Here is a 22,634-nt window from a genome sequence, read left to right on the forward strand (position 1 = left end):
GTGTGTTCAAAGATGATGCTGTTGGTGCCATTCTAGAAGAGGGTGTTCTAAATTGTTTCCACTTCAGCGACAATGGTTTCATACATATCTACATAGTCTTTCCCGACCCTCATGACCGATGGTATTCTCTGGGGAGGTGGTAGTCAAGGTTTTGAAGGGTAGCAGAATATGCCACCTCCAAACATGCCTCTTTGGTATATTGATTATTTCGAGTTGCAGGCATCTGAAAAACAGCAAACGCAGGGAGAGACTTTCTCTGCACTGCCCTTACCTGCCAAAGGATAGATCCTCCAAAAAGAACCCATTTGTCATAAATCCCCTCCCTGAGAGTTTCATCACCCAGGGAGGATTAACTCTTGTCACAGGAGAGACTAGAAGTCCGCACCACATCCAGACAAATTTTGTCACAAACCATCATACCTTCCATCTAATCTTCTAAGGGCCCATTTATTTTTCATAAAAATCATTTACTCTTCCCTAAAAGGCCAAATCCCTTCTCCTTTCCCTATTAAGATTTAATCTTGAATTCTAGGCCATTTGGGGGAGTTACTCATTTTTCTCTGGGCATCTCCCATGTGTACATGAGGTAAACATATGAGTAGTTTCATTTGTTTCTCTTTTGTTAATCTGTCTTATTACAGGAGACTTAGGTAAGAACCCAGAAGGGTAGAAGGAAAATTTTTCTTCTCTCCTACAGCTTAAAGTTATGTTAGTTATGTTAGTTAGACTTTTGGGGGCAAGTAACAGAAACCAAATGGACTCATCTCTAGCACAAAGGGGGAATCTGGTACAAGGGTACAGAAGTGTGCTAAAGAACTAAGTGCAGGAGTACAGTCAGGCCTTAGGAAGGGCTGGAATTAAGAAATGAAAAGCATCCATATTCCCAAGATATACTCTCAAACGATCTCTACTCTGCTTTTTCTCACACATCTGCTTCATTCTTTAACACCAGAGTCCATCTTTCCCTGCTTTCCCTTCCAGAAGGCCAAATATAGCCAAACCACAGCTAATGACTTTATCTGTGACTGTTCGGTCATTAGAAGAGACCAATTCTCTGTCTTTCCATTCTTACTCCTGGAAGAGAGAATCTGATTGGCCCTATTTGAATCAAGTGTTCACCCCTTGTTCAATCATCTGAGGTCATCAAGGTGAGCCACACAGAAGGTAGAGTCTCTAGGAGTCCACCTGTGTGGATCAGGGGCACTTCTCAGGGAAGGTGGAATGGGTTGAGAGCTGGAATGAGTTTTGTTAAAGATATCCCCCAAAAGTGTTTCCAGGGTGGCCACCAAATTCTGGAAACAGATAAATACATAATAAGTGGTTTATTAATATTACATGATAAAATAGTATTATTTGTGTTTCCAGGCATGGTGGCCACCTTGAACTACAAGGGATGGAGTCTAAAGCCCTGGAATTGAAAGAAGCTACAGGGCATGAATTCATGATGTTGTCATGAGCCTCGACATCCATTTATTTGAGCTAACCAGTCATAAATGCCCATGTGGATCGTGTAAATAGATTCATATGTAATGAAGAGATAATTACCTCAGCTTTCTAGTTGCAACCAAATATCCTCTAGTTACAGAGAATACTTAGCAGGCTAATTAGTAGCATTCATTATTCTCTCCCTAGTCCCCCAAGAATGATTCATGCTAATTCCTCAGTAATCCAAATCCTAGTGCTTCACACTCCAGCTATCTATCCCTAGCTCTTGTGTTTATTTACCATCCCCTTTGTTATACTTTCAGCAGCTATAGGATCGTGCTCATGTAATAAAAATAATAAAAGTGGGCTCTCTAGTATGGCAGCTTCAGTATGGCTGGACTTCTTATGTCAGCTACAGGCTCCCAAGGTTTGCGGTAAGAGAGACACATAGTAGTTGAATCACTTTTTTTGACTTAGCCTCAGCATCATGTTTGCTGTATTCTATTTGTTAGAAGCAACAAACTAAAGCTGGACCGTAATTAAGAGGAGAAGAATTAGACTTTTCCTTCTGATGGGAAGGCGGTCAAGGGATTTGTGGATATATTTTTAAATCACTATAAGAAGTTTCTTTTCTTTGCACAAGAAGAAATACAAAGATAGATATCCCAAGGCTATTGTAATGACAGTGTTATCAAGACTCCAGGCTCTTTCAAACTCTCTCTCAAAATCTTTAAGAACTTGGCTTATAATTTGTTCATATAATGGCTGCTGCATCTCCCCGCATCACATCTGTATTCTAGGCAGGATGAAGGCAGAATGTTATTTGTCTTCCACCCCCCTACTCCCTTCCCACCCAAGCAGGAAAGTAACAGCTATCTCATAAACCAGCCAGCCAACTTCATCTTAGTTTTCATTGCCCACAGTGGTGTCACGTGGGTCTGTCAGGAGCTCGGTTGAGCTGGAAGAGAAAGCTGAGCTGTCTGGTGTTGGAGTAGGCAATTAAAAAAGCAAGAAAGAGCCAAAATGAAAATAACAGTGAAGCCTTTAATCACTTAGTGCAGGGTACCTGGGTGGCTCAGTCAGTTGAGTATCTGCCTTTGGCTCAGGTCATGATCCCAGGGTCTCAGGATCGAGTCCCGTGTCAGGCTCCCTGCTCTGCAGGGAGTCTGCTTCTCCCTCTGCCCCTCCTCCCACTCATTCTCTCACACACTCTCTCTCAAATAAATAAATAAAATCTTTAAAAAATGAAATAAATAAAATCTTTTAAAAAATCACTTAGTGCAAAAGTATAAGCAAGAAGCTAAACTGAGAAAGCACCTACTCTCCCTTGTTTCATTTTCCCCATGAAATGAAGTCCCCCCCCTCCCACCGGATGATAGGATGAATCAGCACAGATCCAGTAGGGTTGCCTTTCTTTTGAAGGAGTCCTGAGCAAGAGGCCCCTGTCATTTTATGGCCCCGGGCGGAGGAAGGAGTATGAAGGAGAAGGGCTCAGAGTGGAAAAGTACTGAGTCAGAGCAGAGAAAGTATCGTCAAGGTGCCCCAATGAGGAGACCTCCAAATGGAGGTACCCGGGCTAGGAATGCAGCTACACATGAGTACATGGCCAGCCAAGGGTCCCTGAGTCCTTGACTACAGCTCCCCTGAGAGGCTGCAATGCACTGGCTGCACACCCAGGCTAGTGTGGGGAGGGCAGTTTTTCCCTGGGAACTCTGCCAGGTAAAGCCTTTATAACTGCCTATGGCCAGGCCTGGAAAATCACACAAGGTTTTTAACTAGGATCCGGACTATCTTGGGTCCCACCTAGCTGCAAGAGAAGCTGGAAAGTTGAAAATTTTTCTTTCTAGCCTCTACAATAAGGGGAGACAAGGGCAAAGGTGGCTGGGAATGCATGCTGAATAAACAGATCAATATTATCTGTCCAGCAGCACAAATGGCCAGAAGGATGCTCAATTTCATTACAAATATTTGGATGTTTGAGGATTCAACTGTGAATTTTTAAACATGTTTTAATGTATGTATGTGACAGATATCAAGTAGTAGAAAGGAGAATGTGTGAATTTGAGGAGTGAAGTCAGGGGGAAAAATTGGGGAAGGAGAAAAATGAGAGAAAGGAGTAGGGACAAAACAAAGATGGAGTCTCTGAAACGCATAGGGACAGGAAGTGAGGTCGGAGACCTGGGAGTTCAGCTTCTCAAGCCAAAGGCAAGTTGGTGTTGCCTTCATTTGACATGTACCTTATGACGGGCCCTTTTATGCCTTGTCCTTTCAGTCTTGTCTCACAGCATTACAAAATTGGTTTGGCCTATTTTTGGCAGTAGCAGGATAACTCCCTTGTCAGCAGAAAAGATTTATAATCCAAAATGAATCTTGCAGTTTTCCAGACTCCTCTTCAGGCAGAAGTTCTGAAAATGAACACACCCTAGCTCCATATGTTTATTTACCATCCCCTCTGTTAGACTTTCAGCAGCTGTGGGATCATGCTTGTGTAAAAAAAAAAAAAAAGAAAGAAAGAAAGAAAGAAAAAGAAACAAACAAAACCCCCCAAAAAACCCCAAAAGAAAACAAAAAACAAAAGAAAAAAATCCCCATATAACTTCCTGCTAAATTCATTTCTTTAACACTTAATTTTTTCTGCCAAAGTCAGAGATGAATTAGCATTGATATGGCAGCCAATTAAAATTCATAGTAAGCTGTGTTGTGACCCTTGGGTCAGAAACAAATTTCCTACAAACCTTCGGAGAGTATCTCTCCTGGGTTTCTTTGGGGTGAGAAAAATTCATACCCTCCTCTCTGGTTCTCATCCCTCATGCAGGGTGATGACCAGCTGTGTTCCTGAGACATTGTTTGTGAAACCTAGAGGCAACTCAATTCCCTATTCAGTTATTTCTCTGAGATGTGGAGAGAAGATCTGTGGCCACAGCTGCCAGCAAGTGATTCTCAGCTGCAATTCTGTGTAAGTTGTGAATCAAGAAGGGAAACAAAGAGAGGGTGAGAGCAAAGGTTGTCTGTTTTCCACAGTTATGAGATTTGATCATTCTACTGAGCTGAGATGAGAAAGGAGTAGAAGGATAGCATGGCCAGGTGTTTCACAGGTGTGAAAAACATGTTAAAGCTGAAATGAGTCTTCTTTTCCACGAGTCAGTGACAGAACTGTGTAGGATCTGTAAGTGAATCTTGTTGGATGGAAAGCCTATTTCACAATGTTTAGAATTTCCCATTCCAGAAGTATTAGAAAACTCCCAAATTCCCAGTAGTTGACAAATCTTTTTTATTGATGGCCATCCCACTGAGAAAAAAGCAATCTTTGACCTTAAGTCACTAAAAGGATTTGATACATGCAACATGTCACTTTATGTCTCTGTATTTATATAAGGAGCAAATGCTTCCCAACATGGAACATCTGTGAAGATAATACAAATTTCTGATACTGTGTTGTCAAAAGGACAAGAAAAAAGAAAGACTTATATAAAAAGAAATGCAAATATAGCTAGCTAGTTAGCCAAGAGGGCAAAGGTAGGGGAGACTTACATTAACCCAATCTTCACAGTTGCTAAAAACCTGACAAGGGAAATATGAATTTTAACTAGCTGCCAAGCAATTGGTTATTCATGTGTAACACAAAATACAAGGGAAACTTTAATTTTCTCCTTGTCAGTTTTAAACAGAGATGCTGTCAATTCAGCAAGTGCAGCTACTAAACATATTAGAGCAGGGCACCATCCTACCAACATCCAGTCTCAATATGGCATCAAGCGCAAGACCTCTGTGCCATTACCCTTCCATCAGATTTCAACCAGACCTGCCCCTGTTATGCCCCCTGTTATGGACTATTTCCTTTTTGTGTAGCTATGGCTCTGCCATAGCCCCCTATTCCCAGTAAAGTAAATATGGGCTGACATCCACTCTTTTAACAAGCAGCCATTATGAACTCATCTCCTTGGGCCACTGACTGGTACCGTCAATGGGATTTTTTCGTCACATACGTTTTTCCAGTCACTGATCTGTTGTTAATTTAGTTCAAGTCAATTTAACAGAAAACATTAAGCACTAGGTTAATACGAGGTGCTGGGGCTCTGAGTCATGTACCATGTTTTCCAGTGTGATTTCAAAGATGCTGTCAAACCACTGGCAGTCTGGTCACAGTCAGAGACAGCCCCAGAAACCCTGCAGATGTGTAGGAAATGTGATACCTATTAATTCATTAAACAGACATTTTTTTGAGTGCCCCTTACTCTCCTACTCTCAAGGAACTTACATTCTAGTGGTGGGACGTAGGTCATAATATGTAACCAAAAATTAATAAGATTAACCACCCGAAGTTCCTGCCATGAATATGAAACACGCTAATGGAATAAAGGGGTGATCTGGGGAAGAGGGATGGAACTACTTAAGATAGCGTGTGCAGGAAGGCACTCTCTTAGAAGATATTTGAACTGAGTCCTGAATAATGAGGAGGCACATGCAAGGGTAAGGTAGGAAATAGTTTCAGGTCAACTCTGAGGCCAGAAGAGAGCAGGACTTGAAGCAGGAGCCAGATCCTTGATAAGAGAGCCTTGTAAGGAGATGGGTTTTATTCCAGTTGCAAAAGGAAGCCACTGGAGGTTTTTCGGCCAGGTCATGATAAAATACTTTGGCTGCTGTGTGGGAAATAGACCCTGCAGAGCAAAGGGGGAAGCAAGGACTCCAGTTAGGAGGTTTTGCAGCAGTCCAGGCAAGCTATGATATCATTCTTCACAAATGGATAATCTGTCCTACCAGGCTCATACTGAAATATTGATTGAGCCTTAAATGAATCGAATGCTTAGTGTTTGTCTGACTGGTTGTCAATCATACATTGATGGTATTGTTATATCCTTGTAATTTAGGGATTCCTAACCCTTCGTTGAGAACTCCTGAAGAATTTACTCTGATCTCCTACTCTGTATGTACCCTGTTGAAAACAACAAACATCCAAGAAATCTCTGACTACGGCTTGAATCTGAGGCCATGAAACAGAGGAGTTCACGGATAAAAATGGTTCTAGTTCCTCTCCTTTTTCAGGGCTGTATTCCTAGCACCCAGCACAGAGGTTGACACATAAATATTTGTTGAAGGAGTTAATACGTTAGCTTAGTAAAAGCCCAGGAAATACTCCTATTAAACCTTGGTAGTAGAGCACCCCAACCAGCTGAAGACTGTTTTTGTGGGAGGGTAGGATGAATTCATATCTACGCCAAGCTTGGCACGCCAGCATCCAAGGCTTACTGCTGCTCAAAGCTTCCTCAACTGCCTTACCATTCAGACAATTCCATATCTAGTACAACCCCCTGTTCGCCAACTCTTCATCCTCCAGAGAGACACTGTAGACCAACATCTCACTCGCATACAATGCCCTCCCTGTGGGCACCAGTCCCTCATCCTGCTTCCCAGCCGCCTTCTCCTCTGCCCTAATTCCCACTCTGCACCAGAAACAGGGGAGCCTTTTGTGGGAGCAATCAAGCTGTAAATCACTATTTATATTTCTTGGAGTAAACTTAAGGCTGAGAAAAGGTTCTGGAATGACTGCCCTGGGGACTAAAGCCCATCTGGAAACATGAATAATGTGAAATTTATCCCTCCATGGATCCCTCACAAGACCAATTATAATATCATCCTTCCCGAGAATTTCTGCCAATTTTTTATGGGGTCACCAGAAAGTTATATCTTAAGTGCAAACTGAACAGATTTATATAGTGGGTAGTTATCTGGGCGGGGGGAGGAGGTCCATGGATGTAAACTACAGGAAACAAGGATACTCCACGGACGGAAATGTGTGTAAGTTTGCCTCTTCACTGCAGAAAGTGGAATGGATTTATTCATCCATCCACAGATATTTATTAAGGGCCTACTGTGTGCCAGGCATTCTTTGAAGCACCAAAGAGGGAGCAATGAGCAATATTAACTTTGCTCTCATTTAGCAGCATCAGAAGACGGCCCATAAAGGACTTGCTAAACATGATGCCAAAAGTCAATATGTGGCAGAGATGCACTGAGCAATGTGAAGAAACCACTTCATTCTAGTTAAGAGTGAAACAGATGTGCTGCCCTATTTCTTGAGAGAGTGGGATGGAATCATATTGTTTGAAAACTCCTGGAATAATAAGAAATTTGACATTTGTATGTTCGTTCATGCTTCTCTCTTTAAGCTGCAAAGTTCGACTCTGAAGGATTTGGCAAAAGGCCTCTTTTGCTGAAGCAATCATCTGACAATGTGAGTGGGGATCTGAGCCAGCCAGGTTCTAGCTCAACTGGAGCAGTTTGATTAGGTGATGAGCACACATTATCATAAAATTGCAGAGCAGTTGTAATTCACCACATCATGGCTAGAAATTACCTGCCTCCAAGGAAAAACGTCAATGAGCGGTCATCTTCTTTCGTGTCAGTAGTTCTTAAATTTTAGTTTCTGAAGAAACACTGGATGAGTCTGTAACAGAGAGATCCCAGCTTCTCCCCTAGAAATTCAGACTGAGAAAGTCTGGGAAAGGGTCCAGGAATTCCTATTTTACCACCATCCCTGCTGCTTCTGCTGCAGGTGGCGCCACACTTGGAGAACCATCACACTGTGTTAACCATAACATAAGAGAATAGGGACCTCCAGTTCCCCTCCCCCAAACGCAAAACAGCTTGGCCAGGATCTCTTCCTTGGAAGGGGAGGAGAAAGGGAAGACAGTTGGAACAGTCCCTTTACTGATGATAGCTAATTCCTTTCTCTCATGCATTCAGCGGATATTGTTTAACAACTACAATGGACAAGGTACAGTCTACCCACTAGAGGGAGGATGTAATGATGAATAACATCAGTCACGGCTCCCAGGAGCATAAGAATATCTTTAAGGATGACAAAATGGAATTAACTGGGCCCGAGCTTGCCTCACACTGCACTGTGCCAGGCGCTCTCTCAAACATCCTTTTATTAAGTCTTCCCATGTTTTCTATGCTCATCTCCTCCAAGCCCTTACTAAATTATCTCCTTTTCAGTGAACCCTCCTTCTTAGATCATTCTAAATCAAGCTCAACGCATTAAAAGCTTAACTCCTAATATTTTCCCCAACTGCTCCTCCCAGACTCTTCTCCATCTCAGTAAAGAGCAATTCCATTCTTCCAGTTGTTCAAGTCAAAAATGGAATCAGTTTACTTCTACTGAACTGCATAGCTAATCCATCACAAGTACTATTGGTTCTGCCTTTAAAATATACCCAGAACCCTACTACTTCTCCCCACCTCCTTTGGTACCACTCTGATCCAAACCACTGTTGCCCCTTGCCTAAATTATTACAGTAGCCTCCCAACTGCTCTCCCAGCTTCTGTCCTAGACCCCCTCAGACTATTCTTGGCACAGCAGCCAGAGTGATCCTGTTAAAATGTAAGTCTGACAAAGTCACTTCTCTGCTCCAAACTGGCTTTCCAGGTCACACTAAATGAAAGCCAAAGTCCTCATAATAACCCATGGGGTCTTGACGTGCCTTACCACCCTTACCTATCTACCTATTTTCCTGCTCTCCTCCTCACTCACTCCTTTCACCCACATCAAGATGGTCCTACTTTGGCACATTTGTACTTGTTCTTAGAATTTGCTTCCTCCATTTGTTCACACAGCTCACTTCCTCACTTCCTCTGCATTCTTAATCAACTCTTGCTTTCTCAGTAGGCTTAGCTAGTTTCCCTGTCTAATATTTGAATGCCTCTACACACTTTTTCTCATCCATTCTTCCTGCTTTTCACTAACATCTCTGTATTTTCCTATTTTTATCTTGTTTCTTGTCTCTCCCCCATCAGAACATAAATTTCATAAAGGTGGGGATTTTTGTCTGTTGCTTTCTGCTGTATCCCCAGTGCCTGCCATGTGGTGGGCTTTCAATACTATTTGTGTGAATAAATGAATGTGTTAAAAATAAATGAATGAGTAAATAAAATTACAATCCCCCCCATGCTCAGTCTCTCTTGTCTATTTTCTCCATAGAATTTATCACCCTCTAATATACTATACAATTTACATATTTATTTTATTTACTGTCTACTTTTCCTTACTAGAATATAAGTACCGTAGATCATCAAGAAGAATACCTGGCTCTTATGCTTAAGAAATATTTATAGAATGACTGAACTCTTGATGCTCTAACATCAAGTTAGTATTTTTGCAGATTAGAAGATTGACTCAGTAAAATTAAATTATTCTTGAGTAAGCTAAGCAAAGTCATCTATACAACTAGTATGTAGCAGAGTTAGGGTTAGAATTTGGCTGTGTGTAGCTTTGAACCTGTGCTCTCACAGTATACCACTTATCTGGTCAAGAAGGCATTTAAGCTGGGTAGGAGTTTAGCAGAATGATTCCCTCTCCTGAAGAGTTCCTTCCCGCCTCTTCTCCCCTTTCTCCACCTAGCCAACCATCATCAAGAATGAATCATAATTTGTGTATCCCTTCCTCTGGAAAGCCTGCTATGAATCCCCATGCCTGGGACAGGGGACCTGGTCTTCCTTTGTCATGGTACTTCCCGCATAGCCTGGCATACCAGTTGCCTATTTATCCTTTTGTTTTCTCTAGTACGTTATAAGGTCTTCACAGGCAGGGGTTGTTTCTATCCTGTTCATCATTGTACTTCGACCTACCACATGACCTGGTTCATAGTAGGTGACCAATGAAGATTGGTCTCTTAATGAAGGGGGGGGGGTGTTCAGGCATAGGAAATAATTAAAGACTCAGAGTATCAGAGAGGGCAAGTAGTGCTGTGTGCCTAGGATAGAGGTTTCAGTGAGATATGATATGGGATACACATAGAAAGGTGGGAATAGAAAAGATTATGAAAAACACTGAAGGTGATGGATTAAAAAAACACTGGTCTTTGCTAAGCTATGGGAATCACTGAATTACTTTGAGCAGAATGGCACAAAATGCTTCTTCAGAAGAGTCATCTGATACTGATAATAGATTGAAAGGAGAAAGGGGAAAGGCAGACTCTGCTGCAATAATCAAGCCATAAAGGTGAACGATATCCCAATATGAATGGCAGCATGGGATTGGAATGGAATAAACAGATGTGAGAAATATATTGAGGAAAGATACTGGATGTTAAAGACAAAGGAGACGTGGGATTGAGTCTGGCTTCAAGGCTTTGAATCAACGTGACGGGAAGAATAGTGGTGCCTTTCTTGGAAAAAAAGGGAGAAACTGGAAAGAGGACATATTAAGGGGGAAAAAGAATGAGTTTGGCCTCAGACATTTCAAGCTTGAAATGTTCTCAGGACATTCTGGTAGAAATGAATTGGACTGAAGATTCAGGACTGGAACTCAGGAGAGATGTTTCTCTGTAAAGCCTTCAATACTCTAGCCTCTCTAATAGTAGGTGAATTAATGCTTAGCTTTCTAGGGTCTTGGCTAATGGGGACATGGGAAAGTTCTGAACATTGTTCAAAGTGTTCATTCATTTTCTGAAAATATTTAGTCATCCTTTCTTATTAAATGGGGCAAAACTCTGAGTAGGTTAGGATATATTGTTTTTATACCTATAACCTTTGGAGCCAGGGGGTTCTTGGCATTTGGCTCCGGGTGGGGAAAGATACACAATGTGGGCCTGAGAAAATTTGCTCAAGTATTGAGACAAACACTTTACTGACAATCTTTCTGGTTGGGGCAGATCACTGGGACTTTGGTGCTGTGCACAAATACAGTTTCCACTATCTGAAGACTCAAAGGAAGCTGCTGTGTATAGCCGGCAACTTACTAGAATTAAACTTGTTTATGCTTTTCTATCTACTAAAAATAGATATTTGGGGTTTTAATTCTATTGCAATTTTTTTAAATGTCTCATACAAATGTGGCAAAATGTTTGTATTTGTTAAATCTGGACAGTGGATACTCAGATGTCTATTACTTTTGGCACTCTTCTATATGCTTGAAATACTGTAGTTCATAATTTTTAAAAAACTTCAAAAAACAGATATGCAAAACAGAGCAGAAGCCCAAGATTCTGAGGTTTAGGCCAGTCTGGGAAGATGACCTACAGAAGCAATGCAGTGACCCCACTTCCCAAAGTTTCTATCCCCTCCAGGAACAAAAGGCCATGGTGGCAACCAGGCTGTTAGAGGTCATGGGATAGAGAGCGAGGTAGTATTTCTATTCTCAGGCTGTAGGTCCCACAATGTCTATAATAGTTCTCTTAAGGTCAGTGACCAGCTTGGGGAGTCACAGATCCACCACTGATAGAAGTCAACATGCTCCCATGTTGACAATTATTTGTAACCTAAAGCACAGCGACAGAGAAACTTCCTTTATATCTATCCCCACATTGTGCCCCTAAGCTCAGGCTTGGGCAGGGTCACTAGGTCACTTAATGCCAAGGTGTAGTTCTGAGTAAACACACCAAAGCATGCTATGTGTTGTAGGGGCCATTATTCTTCTCCCAAGGCTGTGTGTGAGCCTGTGTGCCCTGAAGAGGGTGGGAAAAAAGCTCCCAGCAACGATTCCTTCGAGTCCCCAAAGGTTTCCAGGTTTCGGCTCCCTTCCTCTGAAGTCAGCGAGATCCTCCATCTGCCAGCTCAAGACAGTCTAGGGCTTACGCTTTGGTAAAGTTAGCATTTCCCAAAGCTGACAAACATCTCCTCTGACCTCAGCTGCTTCTTTCATTCAGGCCTACGTAAGAAACACCATTGTCTGATAACAACAGCCATGCCAACCACATAGTAGGCCCAATGTGGTGACCACAATGTTCCAGTGAATCAGCTTTCAGACCAAATATGCTAGTAATCCCACTTGAAAGACATGTGTTGCTGGTGACAAGCTGTGAGCTTTAGACTCCTGCAAGGAGAGAGAATCTTGATAAAGGAGAAGGAGTGATATTTCTTTCAAGTCAGAACTTAAGTGGAAATCCTCTCAATAAAGTCTTTCAACAAACTGAAGCAAACCTATCTCTTTCAAGCCTTTGAAAACAGTTAGCATCTAGTTCACAGATCGTTCCCTCTGGAGCAGAGAAGCCCTTCCCACAGTTTCTGTGAAAGTTCCTCTGGGCCTCCTATCCAGCTCCCTGGGGGGAGGGAGGGGGAGATGCAATCCTTTTCTCTCAGGGCTCTGTGATCTGAAGCGCCTCCAGATTGCTGCCTCCTCTCTCGCTCACACAAGTCTACGCTCTTCCTGCCAGCCCTGCTGATCACTCCCCTCTTCCAGCCAACACGCCACTCTGCCAGGCAGTAGCCTCCTTTCTTGCTGCACAATTAGGAACAGTTTCAGTGTTCTCAGCTTTTCCTTCCTGTGCCTGTCATTTCCCCCACTAACACATGCTGCTTTGCAGTCCTCATCACACGCATGGCACCGTTACTGAGACAGGTCGGGCGTATGGTGCTGATCAAATTTGCTGTACCAAGTTGCCAGGACTTTCTGGAACAAATAAAATTTAACATTCAGCTCTTGGAGCACCCCCGAAACCAGACTTCCTAAAGTCTGCTTCATTTCCATCAGAGCATTTGAGTCTCAAATTTTATTGTGGGAGATGAGCTGATCAAAGATTTCAAAAGTCCTACTACTTATATTCCTCATTTTTAGCTTCCTGGGACCATTGGAGTCACAATGCCTCCTGGGGTCTCGGGCTTTGAAGGTCACCACCACTGAGTTCTCTTTCCAGTTGAAGAAGCCATCAATACATCTCCATTCTTCCAGTGGCTCATATNTACTACTCTTTCCCTGCATTTTTCTTCCTGGACGATTTATAAAAATACATGTGTTCTCTTTCTCCCTGTGGCCTAGTTTGTGACCACCACAGCAAGAAGAATGATCTGTAATCTCATCACTGCTGTGGTTGGGGTCATTAGCACACAAAATCAACTCTACGCACTTATACTGATTGTCAAGACAACAGAAACAATCTCAGTGGTGTTGTTGCTTCTTGGTTTGGAAGTCAGGGTATAGGAACGACCCCTAGACAGGCCTGGATATACGTTTGGCAGAAGAGGAAATGAGTGTCGTTTGAGAAACTCCGAAGTCTTCCTGCGTGAAGGGAGGGTGAACGTACTTCCCGCAGCACCCAGCTCGCCAAGGCCAGAGGAAAATTCAAGAGATGTGTTCTACTAGCTAAATCGGAAGTATTTAAAATCTTGGGCTTTCAGGTTGAAAAATACTTAATCCCATCATTACTGATACTAGATGAGGTTTATTAGGCCATATATACAAATGCTAGAGTGAAAAAGCCAAAGGTGACAGATTGGGGAATAATCCAATTTAGCCTGACCATCCAAATTGCCTCTTGTCCCCAAAATATATGTTTTGGCAAATAGCGTTTGAAGGACAAAAAAGGGGAAGCCAGATCAAAATTAATATTAGAACAAAACAATACAAAGAAGCAACCACAGGTGAAAGACCCAAAGGTTATTATTTACAGATGTTTCATGCTTTCAAAGCACCATCTTGGCATCTGTCTTTCATAAGACCCTCTTATAGCATATTAAAAAATGCTGGTTAAATCTTGGGGTGTCACAGGACTTGTAAACTGCATGATTTGTTTAGTATCAAATAAAAACCAGAGCCTTTCTAAATTAAACCAACACTCCTTTCTTCAAGTTTTATCTTGCTTATATGGGGCACAGAAAGTTGCAGTCTTTCCAATACAAACCTCTGCCAACACCAGCTAATATTAAGTAAATGTGTAGGACCAACAACCGAGGGTTGTTCAAATTTTTTCAAGTCTCTCTCCCGTGCTTGGCTCGTCAGGATCCAAACCACTCTCCCTGAGCTCCCAGCTCTACAATGCGATGACTCTGGTTGTTTTGGCAACGAGTCAGAGGAAAGAGAAAATTGAGAGAGGGGAGGAAAAAAGATAATTACTTAAGCATCACCCCCAAAATTCTGGCGGCACTGAACAGGAAGCGTGTTTAGAAAGTAGTCTAGATCACACCAGACAGACACGGCAGTGACAGGGCAGGCAGTGCTTCAGAACCACACATGTTCCCTGTTCCATCCTGACTCTGAAGTCACCATCCTGGCCTTGGTGATCAAACAAAGACATTTCTTGAGTAAGAGGTCCCCACGGCCTTGTGGCTTTATCTTTTTCCCTTCTGAATCAAAGGGAGAAAGGGCAGACCCACAAGCAGTTCTGTGTATTTCTTATTATGTTCCTTAGTGGTTCCTCAGGTGGTCATAAAGTGAACGACTCTGTTACATAAGACAGTCATTGTTGAACCAAGATCTCCCAGGGCTGACGTCCTTCCCTGGTAGCAACCGTGAAACACATTAACTTTTCCAGGCAGAGTCAAATATACCCTAATGGGTAACAACTGTAATTCCTCAGCTAAATGCTGCCTTTGTGGCCTCCAAGTCAACGTGCTCCCCCACCAAACGCCAGCCCACTAGGATGGAAGAGTTGCTGCATTTTAGATGGATCCAAGCTGCCCTTTGTTCACAGCTCTGTCCCTAAACACCGCGTTTGAACAACCCTTTGCAGCACTAACTGCACAAGAGAAAAAGTGATAGCAAAAGTCACATCACTTGAATGTCCAAAAAGTTCATGTAGCAAAGGCATGGCTTAAATCTCTCTGGACACTCATCACAGCAGGGCTGTGTCCGTGGGGGAGGGGGTGGTTGGACTATGCTGGTGAACCCTGGGGTCAGCGAATGCTCAAGAACCTGTAGAACATCCACCCTTTCTCTGAGGGGCCACTTGGTGCTTTATTTATCCCCCATCCTCCACCCAACTGGGCGTTGTGGTTCTGTGGTCTTTTGTGCTAGTCTTCTCAGCAAGCAGCTGCTTTCTTGTTCAGCATCCTCCACCTCATTGGATATGGCTATGCTATGAAACAAATGAAACCAAAGCCTCCAAGTCCCTCACCTGCACAGGCTCCCTCCAGTGTCCAAGGAGGGCCCCCTAGCAAGGTGTTTTTCTGTCTTTTTTTTTTTTTAAGATTTTATTTATTTGAGAGAGAAAGAGACAGCACAAGCTTGGGGGGAGGGGTGGAGATGCAGAGGGAGAAGAAGAAGCAGGCTCCCCACTGAGCAGGGACTCCAACGCAGGACTTGATTCCAGGACCCCAGGATCATGACCTAAGCCGAAGGCAGATGCTTAACTGACTGAGCCACCCAGGCGCCCCTGTTTGTCTGCTTTTTAATAAATGTACTCATGTGAGATATTTTAACCTCAGATGGTTAAGACGATTTGCATCCCACCCTATGCCCCCTTGTTTTAGATGGCATAGAAGTGGCCATGAGCACTTTGGGAATCCAGCTAAGGAGAAGCTGAGTTAGTGGAATACATTTTCTTAGACAGTTAGTTGAACTTGGTGGGATACATTCATCTGGTTCACAGACGTATCTGTGCATAGTTAAAATTACAGCTAGTCATCCTCATGTAGGCATGGCTTCCAGGAAAACTGCCACCCATTGTGCCAACTCACCCGGCATCATGACAAGAACATGGAGGGCCAGAACTTGCATCACAGTATAGATGTGTTCTGTGGCTTCTGGCACCCACAAGTGTGTGGACTGTGAACCTAAAACATAGTTTGAAACACATGGAGCCAGAAGCCAGTCTGGGAAAACTCTTCCAGATTTCACAGCCTATATATAAAGGGAATTTGACAGAGGTTATCCCAAATTTAATATAACCCTAGAATTTTAAATGACATTATCAATAACTGTATTTTTAAACTATCAATAAACAAATTTCAATCAACCATGTCAGAAGAAAGATTGAATGATTCTATTCTCTCTAGAGAAAATGAAGTTATAAAATTGTTTTTTTAAAAAAGGTAACCAGAGTATAGCCAAAGAATATAGAGAGGAAAATATACAGAAGTATAAAATTAACAAAAATATTGTATTATTTTTCTGGGTTTTGTGATTTTGTATTATTAACTTCTTAAAATATGTAATTTGTCGTGATTTCTTTATTCATTATGTGACAATTAATTTTGTATACATAATTTCCACATAACCAGGATCCTCCCCTTTATCCCCCACGGCATGTAGAAAACTGTTGGATAAAATGTTGGAAGTAGTATACTCTAAATGTTCACTGTGTTAAATGCTAATGTTAAACCATTTCCTCTGCTTTTTTTAATTCTCTCCCTTCATAGCCAACAAGCTCAGCCTCAGCTACATCAAGCCCACACAATTCTCTGGGTCTCACAGACCTGCCTCTTGACCACTTTCTCCACTTACCATCAGGGTCATCCCTCAAAAGCTCAACAACTCTGCCGAGATGCCCACCAACACTTACAAGATCCAGGAAACTGGATGGACTGGAAGGACTGGAGGAGGAAAAGATGATCTCTGGAAGTGAGGGGAGTGCTGGTGATGCCTGCATTGGCAGCAACACCTCCCTCCATGGAGGGCCCAGGGAGGCAGAACAGCTACCCCAGTAACCACTGGCCGTGGCCCTGCATGGCACCATCTTTTCCACAAGAGAAATTTACAAAACATACATCAGAGGCAACATAAAACTGGCCCAAGGCAAACCTAAAGAATAAAAACCTAGTTTTCCTCTAAAACAAAGTCTACAATAAGCTACAGAACACATCATGACCACTGTGCTCATTTAAAAATCAATCAGTTCTTTATAGATGAAAACAGCAATCCAGATGGTATAAGCCTCCACTAGTGAAGGTAGTGTGACCTACGTGCGATTTTTTTTTTTTTTTTTTTTTTTTGTGGGATGGTTTGAAACAGAGAAATCCTGACAAACTTGGTGAGTTACTTCGAGCTAATACTAGGGAACACAAGCCTTTCCTTCCTCAAGCTGCACCAGGAGTGGAAGAAAACTAGATGTCATCTTGACTTTTATTCACATATTTTGATCTTCATTGATTTGGAATAGAGGCATATGGGTTATCAAAGATTAAAATAATATTTAAAAAAATTTAAATTGAGGTTCTTCTCCTTCCCCAAATTATTGGCCCTCCACCCATTGGTTCAAGGGCAGTCATTACTTAAGGAGAAAGCGGAAACAGCCAGAACAAAGCAGTCAAGGGAAGTGCTGAGTGGATTTATAATTCACAACACCTGAAGTTGACTTGAAAGAGCTAGTTGGTGTGAGGGAGAGTTGGTCTTATTTTGAATTCCAAAGAACTCAGCTTGAAGATAACAGTAGAAGCTTAGAGGACCAGAGCACAGAGTTTACAGGTGTTACCCTCCAAAGGATGCAGGTCACAGTACAAGGTAGTTTCTCCATCTCTCGCTCTCTCTCTCTCTCTCTCTCTCACACACACACACACACACACACACGCAATAAAAGTATTTCCTGACTCAGGACAGAGGGGTGGGGGCAGAGCCTAGACAGATGGGAGAGGAGAGAGACAGTTATGCAAGCAAGAGTGCATACTGTGGTGGGGGAGGGAGGGCAGTGAAGGTCAGCAGGGCAGACTCGGTCTGATTGCGGGACTCAAACCACCACCCCACCTTGAGTCTCCCTCATTTCCTTTCTGTGTGGGGAAAGCAAGAAAGGAGTCCATAGCTCCTTTGGAGGAGTGAGAAGGCAGTAGAGAATGGAGAGTTGGTGAGAGCAGCTCCGGCCACTGCAGAGCAGGGCGCAGCCACCACGTGCTGCCTGAAAGACATGACGAGGTGGGTCCGTGGTAAAGTCAACAGGGACCAAGATGGACACCCATGACCAAAGAGGCCAATTGGGGCCAGAGAACAGAAAGTAAGGAACTCACACTCAGGACTTATCCAGAAGGAGAGGATGAAGGAAAACATTTTGCCTTGCTGGAGTTAAAATCCTGAATTGACTGAGGAATTACCCAAAAGAGGCTTTTAAGCCAGAATGGGGTCAATTATCCTAAAGTGCCAAGATTGAGTTTTCCACTACCTCATAAGCAAATTGAGTGCAGTTATAGAGAAGTAAAGTTTCATTTTTGCACGTCTGAGACGTCACTATAAATTTGAAACCCGCTATACATGTTTGAAATCCCTGCCCTCCCTCTCCATGCCCCCAAAATGTTCCAATCACAAAGGCAGCCTTGTATGCTGAGAATTTGCCTACATTTTGGGGTGTGATTAACAGGACCTGAACCAGACATACAGGAATACTTTGAACTTCCAGAAATCTACTACCATCAAAGCACTCCTATGAGCTTCTAGAAATCTAATTTGGGAAAGTATTTGAGAGACAGAAACAACTGGTCACTTACAGAGGTCAGAAAGACATGAACATGGGTAGCCCCAATGTCATCCTAACAATAATAATTACTATCATGATGTCCTAATCTAAGATAATATAAGTAATACAGCATCTACTTTACTCCCCCCTTTAACCTATTATCCTGGAAGCAGAAAATTATAATGTAAACATTTGCCACGACTTTTCTCTTTACGTGGTATCCACAATGATTAGAAATACCTTGCAGACACCACTCCTATCTAGCTGGGTGCAATACACCAGGTGTTTGACCAGTATGACCACTATATTTCCCTTTGTTAGGCCTCTGAATTATGTGGGTGAGAGGCTCAGGCTGTTGTTCTCCAAGTGCCCTGGAGCTAAAGGTCCTTGTTTGCTTTGTCTGGAGTAATTTCACTCAATCCCCAATCCCTTCTGTACAAGGAAGCTATGGCTCACAGGCCTATGTGCCTGTAATGATTCACGAGTAACTGAAATAAAAGCATTATGAGACCTACAGATGAAACAAGGGTGTTCATTAAGTTCCATTATAAATGGGGTGTAGCCCAAGTATTCAATGGAGGCAAAATCAGAGTACTGGTTGTCTGCTTTGGTTGTCCTCCAGGGATAGCTTGTTGGCTTGTGTGGGAAAACAGGGAGCTCCCTGGGACTGCAGTCTTGGCACTGTTCTGAAACCTTCCTTAAAAGAGGAACTGACTTCCTGGGAATTTATTCTTGTTATTGTGGCCCAGGTGCCCAAAGCCCAAACCAAACAAACCCAGGAAGATTTTTGCCATTGGTCATTAATGAGTCCTACCATGCAGCATTTCTCCTCTCTGCCTCTGGAGCTTCCTATGTCATTCCGAAGCAATCTCAGCCTTAGGTCATCCACAAGACATCTTTATGCATTTTTTAAAAGGAAAAATCTTATAAAATGCTCACATGTACGTTAGAACTTGTTGCATTACCTTTGTAAAGCCTTATACTTTTATAAACAATAGAATATTGAAGTCTAAACAAAATTAAATAAGTGGGACTACATTGAACTTAAAAGCTTCTGCACAGCAAAGGAAATCATCAACAAAATGAAAAGGCAACCTACTGAAAGGGAGAAGATATTTGCAAATCATATCTTGGATAAGAGGTTAATATCCAAAATATATAGAGAATTTGTGTAACTCAATAGCAAAAAAACAAAAAATCCAATTAAAAAATGGGTAGAGGAGAAAAATTAAGAAAGAGGAATTAAGAAAACAATTTCATTTACAATTGCTCCAAAAAGAATAAACTACCTAGGAATAAACCTAACCAAGGAGGTAAAAGACCTATACTCTAATAACTATAAAGCAATCATAAAAGAAATTGAAGATGATACAAACAAAATGGAAAGATATTCCATGCTCATGGATTGGAAGAATTAATATTTTTAAAATGTCCACACTACCCAAAGCAATTGATAGATTCAATGCAATCCCTATCAAAATACTAATAGTATTTTTCATAGAACTAGAACAAACAATCCTAAAATTGGGACGGAGCCACAGAAGACCCCAAATAGCCAAAGCAATCTTGAGAAAGAAGAACAAAGCTAGAGGTATCACAATCCCATATTTCAAGATATACTACAAAGTCATAATAATCAAAATATGGTACTGGCATAAAAACACATATAGATCAATGGCACAGAATAGAGAGACCAGAAATGCATGTGTGCATATACGGCCAATACATCTATGACAAAGCAGGCAAGAATATACAACAGGGAAATGACTGTCTTTTCAATACATGGTGCTCAGAAAACTGGACAGCTATATGCAAAGAGTAAAACTGGACCACTCTCTTACAACATACACAAAAATAAACTCAAAATGGATTAGAGACCTAAATGTGAGACCTGAAACTAGGAAAAAACATAGGCAGTAATCTGCCTATTTGCCAAGGCAAAATTTTTCTTGGCAAAATTTTTCTAGATAAGTCTCCTCGGGCAAGGGAAACAAAAACAAAAATAAACTGTTGGGACTACATCAAAATAATAAGCTTCACTACACAGTGAAGGAAACCATCAACTAAGCAAAAAAGTAACCTACTGAATGAGAGAAGATATTTGCAAATGATAGATCTGATAAGGGGTTAATATCCAAAATATATAAAGAATGTATACAACTCAACTCCAGAACAATAAATAATCCAGTTAAAAATTGGGCAGAAGAGGGGCGCCAGCCTGGCTCAGTCGGAAGAGCATGCGACTCTTGATCTCAGAGTTGCGAGTTTGAGCCCTACGTTGGATACAGAGATTACTAAATAAGTAAACTTAAAATAATGCGCAGAGGACCTGAATAGACGTTTTTCCAAAAAAGACATACAGATAGCCAACAGAAATATGAAAACATGCTCAACATCACTCATCATCAGGGAAATACAAATCAAAAGCACAAGGAGATATAATTTCACAAATGTCAAAATGGCTAAAATAAAAAACACAAAAAATAAAAGTGTGGGTGAAGATGTGGAGGAAAAGGAGCCCTTGGACTGTTGGTGGGAATACAAATTAGTACAGCCACTGTGGGAAATAGCATGGAGTTTCCTCAAGAAGTTAAAAATAGAATTACCACATAGTCTAGTAATTCCACTACCGGGTATTTACCCAAAGAAAATGAAAACACTAATTCAAAAAGATAATATGCACCCCTTTGTTTATTGCAGCATTATTTATAATAGCCAAGATTGAAAAGCAACCCAAGTGTCTTTCAATAGATGAATGGATAGGGGTGTCTGGGTGGCTCAGTCAGTTAAGTGTCCGACTCTTGATTTCGACTCAGGTCATGATCTCACAGTGGTGAGATCAAACCCTTCATTGGGCTCCATGCTGGGCATGGAGCCTGCTTAAAATTCTTTCCCTCCCTCTTCCTCTGCCCCTCCTCCTCCTCTCTCTCCCTCTCTAAAAAAAAAATAGATGGAGAAAGAAGATATGATATTTTATATACAATCGAATATTACTAAGCCATAAAAAAAAAATGATGGGGGCGCCTGGGTAGCGCAGTCGTTAAGCATCTGCCTTCGGTTCGGGGCGTGATCCCAGCGTTCTGGGATCGAGTCCCACATCAGGCTCCTCGGCTGAGAGCCTGCTTCTTCCTCTCCCTCTCCCATGCTGTGTTCCCTCTCTCGCTGGCTGTCTCTCTGTCACATAAATAAATAAAATCTTGAAAAAAAAAAAAAAAAGATGACATCTTGTCATTGGTGACAACATGGATGGACCTAGAGGGTATTATGCTAACTGCAATAAGTCAGAGAAAGACAACTGCCATATGATTTCACTTACATGCGGAATTTAAAAAACAAATGAACAAACCAAAAAAAAAGCAGAAATAGACCCATAAATACAGAGAACAAATGGATGGGTGCCAGAGGGGAGGAGGTGAGGAGATGGGCAAAAAGGAGTGAGAGGCGTGGAAGGTACAAGCTTTCAGTTTTGAAATAAGGGGATGAAAGGTACAGCATAGGGAATATGGTCAGTGGTATTGTAATAGGGTTGTATGGTGACAGATGGTAGTTACACTTGTGAGCGTAACATAACGTATAGAGTTGTGGAATCACTGTTTTGTACACCTGAAACTAATTTAACATTGTGTGTCAACTATCCTTCAATTGAAAACAAAAAGGACAGAGGATCGGAATAGACGTTTTTTCCAAAGAAGATATACAGATGGCCAATAGGTATGTGAAAATGTACTCAATATCACTGATCATCAGGGAAACGCAAATCAATCGAAACAATGATTTATCATGCCATACCTGTTAGAATGGCTATTATCAAAAAGACACATAACAAATGCTGGCATAAATGTGGAGAAAAGGAAACCCTTGTGCACTGTTGGTAGAACTGTAAATTGGTGCAGCCACTATGGAAAACAGTATGGAGTTTCCCCAAATAATTTAAAATAGAAGTACCATATGATCTAGCAATTCCACTTTTGGGTATTTATTTTTTTAAAAACCCCAAAAACGCTAACTTGAAAAGCTATCTGACCTCCATGTTCATTGCAGCCTTATTTACAGTAGCCAAGATATGGAAACAACCTAAGTGTCCATTGTTGGATGAATCAATAAGGAAATTGTCAT

Source organism: Ursus maritimus, unplaced genomic scaffold (assembly GCF_017311325.1).
Source record: "Ursus maritimus isolate PB19 unplaced genomic scaffold, ASM1731132v1 scaffold_11, whole genome shotgun sequence".
Lineage (NCBI taxonomy): Eukaryota > Metazoa > Chordata > Mammalia > Carnivora > Ursidae > Ursus > Ursus maritimus.